The sequence below is a fragment of the Cynocephalus volans genome, chromosome 6 (genome assembly GCF_027409185.1).
Source record: "Cynocephalus volans isolate mCynVol1 chromosome 6, mCynVol1.pri, whole genome shotgun sequence".
NCBI classification, from domain to species: domain Eukaryota; kingdom Metazoa; phylum Chordata; class Mammalia; order Dermoptera; family Cynocephalidae; genus Cynocephalus; species Cynocephalus volans.
The window spans coordinates 160,278,375-160,290,092 of NC_084465.1; the positions used below are offsets into that span (position 1 = coordinate 160,278,375).

The window sequence follows — 11,718 nt, forward strand, 5'->3', positions numbered from 1 at the left end:
GTCATACCTTATGTAACTACAGCACCGCTTCAGACCAGGAGCATGACACTGGTAAGGTGTGTGCAGATCCACGTAACCACCAACGCGGTCAGAATCAAGTCCCTGCTCCACACATGGACTCCTCGTGCGGCCCATTCATAGTCCCCCCCAGCCTCTCACCGCCCTCCCCCAATTCTGAACCCCTGAAAACTATGTTTTTTCTCCATCTTTATGATGTTGTCATTTCAAGAATATTATATAAATGGAATAAGATGGCATGTGACCTTTTGAGATTGCCTTTTCTTGCTCAGTGATAATGCTCTTGAGATGCATCTGAGGCGCTGCATGTATCAGCTGTTCATTCCTTTTTATTCCGCGGTGCGTCACCGGTAGCAGTTCATTTGGACATCACCTACTGAGGAATATTTCAGTTGTTTCCTTTTTGGGCCTATTACAGACAAAGCTGCTATGAACAATCTGTCCAGGTTTCTGTGTGAATGCAATTTTGTTATTTTCCTAGGATAAATGCCCAGAACTGTGATTGCTGGGTTGTATCATATTTAGGGTGTCTTTGATTTCTCGCATCAGTGTTTTATAGTTTTCAGCACACAGTTCCTGTGTGTGTTTTGTTTTATTTACATCTGACAGAAGCATGAAGTGTAATCCTCAGTTAAAGATCACACCACCATGGGCCACCAAAACCCTGTCCGTTTTATCTGTTCCCTTCATCCATGATTGCTGCTCCCTAGTAGGTGGGCACCCACTCTAATGTGATACACACATATGTGCATGTGCACACATGCACATGCACACACGTGCACACGCACATGTGCACACACACGGTTCACCAATGCTTTGTGACAGCACCTTGATCTGAGCTCTGTATTCTATTCCAGTGACCTCTGCCATTGCTACGCTGTTGTTATTACTATGGTGTAGCAAGCATAATATCTGGTGGGATATTTGTTTTTCTTAGCCATATGTGACCATTATTTTACCATGTACATTTTAGAACTTGTTTATTGAAAATTAAAAAAAAACAGAATACCTTATAATTTTATTGATATTCTATAAAACTTATTACATTACTACATTATTTTGGGGTGAACTGACATCTTTACAATGTTAAGTTGTCCCATTCATGTACATGGTTTATCTCTCCATTTACTAACTCTTTTTATGACCTTTCTAGACTCTAAAAATTGAATCCATAAATATCGTGCTGTTTTGGACAGGTTAATTCCTACATGCTTTATAATTTTATACTGCTGTATATTTGGGAAGAAGAAACACTAGTGATTTTGTGAGTTAACATTATTTCTGGAAACCTTTATAAACTCTAAGTTTGCATGTTGTTCTGTTGAGATTTACATGTAAACAGTCACATCACCTGTAACTGAGAGTTTTCTTTGACTGTGAAGTGACTCTTCCATGTCCTGCCTTGAGGGTCTTCAGTACTCAGGCTCCTTCCTGCACTTGGATTATCTTCCCCCGCTACTGGACCATCTGAGTCACCACATGGTGACATCACACCGACAAGACCTGGGTGGATGGTGTGGCACCCTGTGTATTTTGGTAGGACACATGCACGTGAAAGGATGGGAGGTGAACACATTCTGTCCTAGAATACTGAGGTCTATCCCTTGGCGGGGATTCTGGTTCCCAGTGCTCTGAGACATTGGGGTACGTGCATCTAATGTGAAGGAGGCACTGCCGTGCTCTGCATTTTCTACTGCCTGGGATGGCACGTGATGTGTGGTGGGCCTGTGGGTTTGGAGGTGACCTACAGTTGATTCCAGTGTGCTGCTCTGAGTGTCCTGAAAGGCCACCAGGTTTGTAGGGGCACAAAGCATGAGGAGGTGGTAGAGCCCGAGGTCCCCTTTGCCTGGAATGAGAGAGGCCTGTGGTGGACATCCATGCAGACTGAGGGGCAGTGGCTCATGCCAGGGGCTGGGAAGGATGGTGTCAAGGGGGACGTAGCACACCACAGGGCGGGTGAGGAAGAGTGATCACAGACATTGCGTAGAACAGCCACACTGTGGTGGTAATAAAAATCAGACTTTTAGTTAGCTTTATGATTATTTTAATGTTCTCCACAGGAAATGTACCCTCTTACCACCTTCACCCAGGGTGGGCCAGTCCTACCACCCTCTCTCTCATTCATCCCTGCAGGGACATTTGTGCTGTGGATGGAGCTGTCAGGAGCCTGGTGGACAAAACATCATGACAAAATGAAAGGGAAAGATGGACTTCAAACAGCAGTCTGGAGGTGGGCACGGTAATCGTGGACTCACTGGCCCCTCATCCTGGTGGGAGGGAGGGAGCGGGTCTTCACCTGAAAGTAGAAGAGTTGATTTGATTCTGTTTTGTTTTATTTACGTTATTTCCTTTTGGGGGGATAGGCATGAAGATAATACTAGAATAACACACGTGGATGCAGGGCAGGGAGTGGTTACCATGGGTACATTTTTGGTGGCTACCTTGTAGAAATATCCATTCTGTGTTGGGCAATGCCCTGGTTTTCTGAGAACTGGCCCCTTCCTTTCAGGATAGCAGCCCATGGGCCAGGGCTTCCTGTCCACCCTCCCCACACCTAGGCCTTGGACATGCCATCCTGGGGCTTGAATCTTGAGGGAGTGATGGAAAGATGGGGAGTTCATTTGTGGTGGCTGCAGCCAGCCAAGGTTCCAAGGCCTGAGTGCCCAGTTGTAGCCCACTGACCCCTGTGGTGTAACCGGGACTGCCCAGCCCCTCTCTGCTACTCTTAAAACCTGGTAGTCTATATTCTCCACATTCTGGGAGCTACCATGTCTCTTTGTAAAATATCTCTTTCTGCTCAAGCCAGCCTGTTGTTTTCTGATGGTTGCAGAAAAGAACCCTGCCTAACACATCTTCCAACCTAATAATATGTGTTTTTCTACCTTCAGAGTGATTGGTTAGAGGTGAATTTCTCTTATGAAGAAAATTTATTTGACTTATAGAAATTCCTTAAGTTTGACATGTTTCATTTTCTTCTATTAAATTTCAGAAAAATTGAATTCAACAACACTATTTAAGATTGCATGCATAGAGAGTTCCGGTCAAGATGGTGGAGTAGACAGTTCCTAGTGTTGCTCTCTCCCACAAAGCGACCAACTTGCAACTATTAAAAAGCAACAACAGGAGACATGAGATCAGTGCCAAAATAGGCGGGAGCGGCATGCCACAGGACCCCATCCCAGGCCAGTGTTTGCCACCCAGAGAGGCCTGAGAGCCATGGGGGCCACACACCCTGAGACAGCCAATCCAGAAAAGGCAGGCACCACGAGACCTCTAGCCCAGGTTAGTCCCTGCTACTTAGAGAGACTCAAGAGCCTCTGGGCTCACACGCCCATAGTCAGCCATGCTGGAAAAGGCAGGCACTGTGGGACCTCCAGCTCAGATTGGTCCTCCCCACTTAGAGAGACTTAAGAGCCTCTGGGTCCACACACCCTGAGACAGCCATGCTGGAAAAGACAGGTGTCGCAGGACCCCTAACCCAGGCTAGTTCCTGCTGCCCAGAATTGGCAGTCCCTTCAGGATCCAAGCCAGACATCAAGGAGATATGAGTGGACTGTGATATCCCCTGCCACAATGACAAAACACCAAAGGAAAGATAACAGAAATATGAAAAATCAAGAAAGTACATCACCACCAAAGGAACATAATAACTCTGAAGCTCTAGATCCTATAGAACAGGAACTCTTTGAAAAGACTGACAAGGAATTTAGAGTAACAATTCTAAGGAAACTAAATCAGATACAAGAAAACTCAGTTAGACAACACAATGAAAGGAGAAAAAAATATACAGGATCTGAAAGAAGAAATGTACAAAGAAATCAATGCCTTGAAAAAGAGTATAGGAGAGCTTGTGGAGCTGAAGGATTCATTCAATGAAATAAAAAGCACGACAGAGAGTCTAATCAGCAGGCTAGAAGAAGAAGAAGAGAGAATTTCAGACCATGAAGATAGGCTGTTTGAATTAATGCAGGCAGACAAGAAAAAAGAAAAAAATTTTAAAAATTGAAGAAAATCTAAGAGAGATAACAGACAACCATAAGCACTCAAATATCTGAATCATGAGTATTCCAGAAGGGGAGGAAAAAAGAAATGGCATTGAAAGCATATTCAGTGAAATAATAGCAGAAAACTTCCCAGGTGTAGGGAGAGTCACAGATCTCCAGATTCAGGAGGCCGAAAGATCCCCTAACATATTCAACTCAAAAAGGTCCTCTCCAAGGCACATGATAGTCAAACTGGCAAAGTTCAGAGACAAAGAGAGAATCTTAAAAGCTGCAAGAGAGAAACAGCAAGTCACCTATAAGGGAGCCCCAATCAGAATAACATCAGACTTTTCATCAGAAACCCTAAAAGCCAGAAAAGAATGGGATGATATATTCAAAATACTAAAGGACAAAAATTGCCAGCCAAGAATACTTTACCCAGCAAGGCTACCCTTCTGAAATGAAGGTCAAATAGTATATTTCTCAGACAAACAAAAACTGCAGGAGTTCACTACCACACAACCAGCCTTACAAGAAATTCTCAAGGAAGTAATGAGTTTGATACCTCAAAAACAACCATCACTGCTATGAATAATCAAGAAAGAACAAAACCTACCAGCAAAACAAAAATGCTAACAATAAGGAAAAAATATAGTTTATCTACCACCCCAGGAAACCAGCAAATACAGAAGATAAACAGAAAATTAGGAAGAAAGGAACAAAAGGTACTTAAGACATCTAAACAAAGATCAATAAAATGCTAGGAGTAAATCAACACCTTTCAATAATAACTCTAAATGTAAATGGATTAAATTCTCCACGCAAAAGACACAGACTGACTGTATTAAAAAGATGGACCCAGCAATATGCTGCCTTCAAGACTCACATGACCTGTAAAGACACACATAGACTAAGAGTGAAATGATGGAAAAAGATATATCATGCAAATAGAAATGAAAAACGAGCTGGAGTAGCTATTCATATATCAGATAAAATAGACTTTAAAGCAAAAACCATAAAAAGAGATAAAGAAGGCCACTATATAATGATAAAAGGATCTATCCCTCAAGAAGACATAACCATCATAAATATGTATGTATCCAATGTCAGAACAGCCAAATTTATAAAGCAAACACTATTAGATCTAAGGAATGAGATAGACACTAACACTATAAGAGCAGGGGACCTGAACACCCCACTCTCAACATTGGACAGATCATTTAGGTGAAAAATCAATAGAGAAACACAAGATGTAGACAACACTTTAGACCAATTGCACTTGGCAGATACCTACAGAACATTCCACCCAACAACCTTAAAATATTCATTCTTCTCTTCAGCACATGGAACATTGTCTGGGATAGACCACATGTTAGGTCACAAATCAAGTCTCAACAAATTCAAGACAACTGGAGTTACTCCATGTATTTCTTCAGATCACAATGGATTAAAATTAGAAATCAATAACAAACCAAACTATGGAAACTATACTAACACATGGAAATTAAACAACATTCAACTTAGTGGCATATGGGTCCAAGAAGAAATTAAACAGGAAATCAAAAAATTTCTTGAAACTAATGAAAATAATGACACATCATACCAAAACTGGTGGGATACAGCAAAAGCAGTACTAAGGGGGAAATTTATCACATTAAATGCTTACTTCAGAAGAATGGAATGATGGCAAATAAACAATCTAATACTTCACCTTAAAGATCTAGAAAAACAAGAACAATCGAAATCCAAAGTTAGCAGATGGAAAGAAATAATTAAGTTCAGAGCACGACTAAATGAAATAGAAACCTGAAAAACAGTACAAAAGATCAATGAAACAAAAAGTTGGTTTTTGAAAAGATAAATAAAACGAACAAACCTTTAGCAAGGCTAACTAAGAAAAAAAGAGAGAAGACCCAAATAACAAAAGTTACAAATGAAAAAGGTGATATTACAGCAGACACCTCAGAAATACAAAAAATCATTAGAGACTATGATAAACAACTATATGCCAACAAATTTGGAAATCTGGAGGAAATGGATAAATCTCTAGAAACATACAAACTGCCAAAACTGAGGCAAGAAGATATAGAAAATCTGAACAGACCAATAACAGTAAAAGAGATTGAATCTGTTATCAAAAGGCTCCCAAGAAAGAAAAGCCCAGGACCGGACCGGTTCACTGCAGAGTTCAACCAAACCTTCAAAGAAGAAATGATACCAATTCTATACAAACTGTTCCAAAAGATTGAAACAGAGGTCATTTCCCCAAACTCATTCTATGAGGCAAACATCACCCTGATACCCAAAACAGACAAAGATACATCAAAAATAGAAAACTACAGGCCAATATTCTTGATGAATATAGATGTAAAAATCCTAAACAAAATACTAGATAACAGAATACAGCAACACATACACAAAATTATAGACCATGATCACGTGGGATTCAGCCCAGGGATGCAAGGTTGGTTCAACATACACAAATCAATATTTACTGATGTGATACACCACATCATAGATGGAAAGTATAGATGGAAAGTATCTCAACACAATTAAAGCCATGTATGATAAGCCCACCGCTAATATCATTCTGAATGGGGAGAGGAACAGGAACTAGACAAGGATGCCCACTCTCACCACTCCTATTCAACATAGTGTTGGAAGTACTTGCCAGAGCACTCAGAGAAGCGAAGGAAATAAAGGACATTCAGATTGGAAAGATGAAGTCAAACTGTCCCTGTTTTCAGATGATACGATACTGTACATTGAACAGCCTAAAGCCTCTACAAAAAAACTCCTACAGTTGACAAATGATTTCAGCAAAGTTGCAGGATACAAAATCAAGACACAAAAATCAGTAGCATTAGTATACTCCCACAGTGAACATGCAGAAAAAGAAATCAAGGAAGCTAGCCTATTTACAATTGCCACCAAAAAAAAAAAAAAATGCTTAGGAATAAAGTTAACTAAGGATGTGAAAAATCTCTACAATGAGAACTACAAACCACTGCTGAGAGAAATTAAAGAGGACACAAGAAGATGGAAAGATATCCCATGCTCTTGGATTGGAAGAATCAACATTGTGAAACTGTCCATATTACCCAAAGTGATCTACAGATTTAATGCAGTCCCCATCAAAATTCCAATGACATTTTTCTCAGAAATGGAAAAACTATCCAGGCATTTTTATGGAATAACAAAAGACCACACATAGATAAAGCAATCCTGAGCCAAAATAATAATAATAATAATAATTAAGCTGGAGGCATAACACTACCTGACTTTAAACTATATTACAAAGCTATAATAATCAAAGCAGCATGGTACTGGCATAAAAACAGACACACAGATCAATGGAATAGAATAGAGAACCCAGAGATCAACCCTACACCTACAACCTACAACCATCTGATCTTTGACAAAGGCAGCAAGTCCACACACTGGGAAAGGGACTGCCTCTTCAACAAATGGTGCTCGGATAACTGGATATCCATATGCAGGAGAATGAAACTAGATCCACACCTCTCACCATATGCTAAAATCAACTCAAAATGGATTAAAGATTAAGTATACATCCTGAAACAATAAAACTCCTTAAAGAAACATAGGGGAAACTCCAGGAAGTAGGAGTGGGCACAGACTTCATGAATATGACCCCCAAAGCATAGGCAACTATATGCAAAATAAACAAATGGGATTTTATCAAACTAAAAAGCTTCTGTACAGCAAAAGAAACAATCAACAGAGTGAAAAGACAACCAACAGAGTGGGAGAAAATATTTCCAAAATATACATCAGGCAAAGGATTAATACCCAGAATATATAAGGAACTCAACAACTTTACAGCAAAAAACAAGTAAACCAGTTATAAATGGGCAAAGGAGCTGAATAGGCATTTCTCAAAGAAAGATATATGAATGGTCAACAGACAAATGAAAAAATGCTCAACATCACTCAGTATCCAGGAAATGCAAATCAAAACCACACTGAGATACCATCTCATTCCAGTTAGGATGGCTAATATTCAAAAGCCTGAGAATGATAAGTGCTGGTGAGATTGCAGAGAAAAAGGAACCCTCATACACTGTTGGTGGGACTGCAAAATGTTGCAGCCTTTATGGAAAATTGTATGGAGGTTCCTCAAACAATTACAGATAGATCTATCACATGACCCATCTATTCCACAGCTGGGAATATACCCAGAGGAATGGAAATCATCATGCTGAAGGGATACCTGCACTCCAATGTTTATTGCAGCACTATTTACAATAGCCAAGAGTTGGAACCAGCCCACATGTCCATCATCAGATGAGTGGATAAGGAAACTGTGGTATATCTACACAATGGAATTCTACTCTGCTATAAAGAAGAATGAAATACTACCATTTGCAACAACATGGATGGCCTTAGAGAAAATTATATTTAAGTGAAACAAGTCAGGCACAGAAAGAGAAATACTACATGTTCTCACTTATTTCTGGGAGCTAAAAATAAATATATAAACAAACACACAAACAAACATGGGGGGAAGAAGACACAACTGTCACAACAATTCCTTGAACCTTTTAAGACAAGTGAACAGATATGATGGGGGGAGGGGAGAAAGGGAGGGGGGCAGAGGAATGGGTAAAGAGTCATGTAATTGAAGACAGTGTATATTGAGAAGTTAAAAATAAGTAAATATATAAATAAAATGAAATGAGAAAAGAAAAGTATTTGCTGGGGTGGCTGGTTGCTCACTCGGTAGAGTGTGGTGTTAACATGAAAGTCAAGTGTTTGATCCCCGTACTGGCCAGCCACAAAAAATAAAAGAACACTTAAAAAAAGAAAAAAAGATCGCATGCATAATATAATTCAATTTTTGTAAATTTTTTTCTATTCTATCTAGGATTAGGGATGCACAGAACATTGTCCACTGCATGCTACCTAGTACTGTTTTTGACTGATGGGAGTCAGAATGGTAGTTCACATTCTTTGTGTTTTTTTTCTGTATCACCTGCACTTTTACAAAATAAGAATCATCTCATCTATCTTTGAAAAAAATGTAATGTTTTAAAAGCATATTCTCAAAAATTAAAAAATGCAAAAGTAGATAACAAAAGTGCATATTATGATATTATGTAATGATGTATAGAAAAAAGATTGGGAATAAATATATTTAATGTCTCTAGTTATTTCTAAGAAATTATAGAGATTACAGGTGATTTTTAAATATTTTTTTATATTCTGTTTTTAAAATTAATATATACTAGTCCTTCGTGTTAGGGTTGTCCAGAGAGGTAGAACCAATAGGATGCATGCATGTATAGAAAGACGTGTGGTATAAGGAACTGGCTCATGCCATTGCGGAGGCTGAGAAGTGCCAAGATTTGCCATTGGCAAGCTGGAGACCCAGGAGATCTGATGATGAAAGTTCCAGTTTGAGTCCGAGTCTAAAGGCAGGAGAAGACATATGCCCAGCTGAGACATTCTGGCAGGGATAGCAAATTCACCCTTCCTCCACATTTTGTTTCATGGAGGCCCTCAAGGGATTGGTGATCCCACATTGGGGAGGGCCATCTGCTTTACTGATTCCACAAACCCAAATGTTATCTCATCTGGAAACACCCTCAGAGACACACGGAATATTGTTTAACCACATCTGGATACCCCATGGCCTTGTCAAGTTGATAAATAAAATTAACCATCACACTAAATTACAATAAAATTAAATGTCACATTTTTTAATAAAAAAGTCATGGAAGAAAAAGGCACAGGGTAATCTCTCAAAAGGAGTGTTTAAATAAGTCGAACGTTTGCTTATTTGAGAAGTTCTACAAAGAGTCAGAGAGGGAAGCACATGTTGCAACTTTTCCCAGGACATCAGTAAATATTCTAGACAATATCACATCTTTGTGTTGTGTGGAGGGTATTTAACATCTGAGGTAATAAGGCAGACAGTTTTGGGAGCCGAGGAACTGCTTCTGTTTAGAGAGTGTGCAGGGTGAGCCTGCTTTGGCACCAGGTGCTTTTCCAGATGCATGGAGGGAACCTTATTCCTCTCTACAGCTGGAGAAGTGGAAGGTCCAACACCACGCAGCAAGTATAGACAGAGATTTGAAGTCGGAGTCAGCAGCCTAGAGGAAGATAAAGGATGGTTTCTGGGTCTGAAGCTCCATCTTCTTGCCTCTCTTGGAGGCTGGACAAGAGCAGGTGGAATTTTTCTTTCTAACCAAGGCATCTTTATTGCAACACACATATGTATAAGATTGCAATGTATTTTATCTATCCTTGGTCAGGCTTGAAATATTAATTCCCCAGCTATTCAACACAAAATTGACCTTGGAGGCTCACAAGTTTGAGATCAAAGTGTGACCAGAAAGGAATGAATTATACATCCTTTGACAATGTCTTACAGAAGGGTTGTCTCATTCCAAGAGAGGACTCAATGGCATCTCATCTTCCAGTGCAGGTGGGGAATAGCCCTCGTGGCGGGGAGGGCTGTCTTTGGCAAGATTTACATTTTCACACGTTTCCTAAATATAAATCATCTATTAGATCTTGCAACTACTGCTTTCTTTTACATGGGGACTCATGGGGACTCCCATACGTAACAGGAAAAAAGGGATGAATGACGATAAAACACATATGGCCAATGTCAAATTAGACCAGAAGCAGCAACGCACTGACCAGTCAGGTGTGACTTTTCCAATTTCCATGAGATTCTCGTCTCAATTTCAGGAATAGCCAAGGACTTGAGGTACCAGAAGTGCGATGACCGAGTGCGCTCTGTGAAATATAAATGGATTGTCCCTTAGTTCAGCATCAAAGCAAGAATTACTGCAATTATACATTTTGAATTTTATTTGATACACATGGATGCAACTTTACTAGTGACCATTTTTAAAACCCCATTTAAAAGTTTTAGAATTTAATTTATTGAGTCCTTTAGCAGCAGATTCAGCAGTAAAAGTCATAGAGACATAGAGAGATAATTGAAATATAGAAATGTAATATAATCTGGATCAACTAGTTTCATAAATATAGATCGTTCTATATGATCACATTTTAATGTTTATTTTTAAAACGAAAGATGGAATATGTCATTGATCACTATAAATATATGTGGGGATTCTTTGTAATTTTACCTCGAGGCCCATTTTCCTTTTCATTCTAGGAGTCTCTTAAAACATCAAACACTGACACGCGTGCACATGGACACACGTGCACAGAGAAGCACACACGTGCACATGGACACACGTGCACAGACAAGCACACACACGTGCACATGGACACACGTGCACAGACAAGCACACACACTTGCACATGTGTGCGCACACGCAGAGCAGTGCTGATGTGAGACGCCACTTCCATGTCTCTTCTGTCGAGACAATATCAATTTAATAGTAATCGCCCATCTGGGAACGCATGGGACATTTCCTAAGGACAAAAGTTTAACCGTTACTATTTGCAGTTTGGGGGTGGGGTTACTTCAAAAATTCTAAATTCTAAATAATAATATACTTACCGGGTTTATTTGTCAACGTTGATTTCTTTGCGGTGACTTTCCATTATGAGAGATGAAGGTCTAGCTGCCTCGCTGCTGTCCTCTCCCTCCTGGTTGGCTGTATCGTGACAGTTTCCTGTAGCTGAACCGTAGCCTGAGCGTGATTCTTGTTTTGCCAACTTGCGGCTGCGGGCATGGCCTTGTCACGACGGCGACGAGGGTCTGGGTCCC

At 40.0% G+C, this 11,718-nt stretch overlaps 1 long non-coding RNA gene across 2 annotated transcripts; it reads left to right on the forward strand.

Moving 5' to 3' along the window:
- On the forward strand, positions 1-10,228 carry LOC134380652 (uncharacterized). Of its 2 annotated transcripts, none has more exons than XR_010023898.1 (3): positions 1-56; positions 2,152-2,248; positions 10,018-10,228. It is a non-coding gene; the product is annotated as an uncharacterized LOC134380652 (long non-coding RNA). The 2 variants fall into 2 exon arrangements; XR_010023897.1 differs by lacking the exon at positions 10,018-10,228 and adding an exon at positions 3,008-3,291.
- The last annotated feature ends 1,490 nt before the right edge of the window (positions 10,229-11,718 follow it).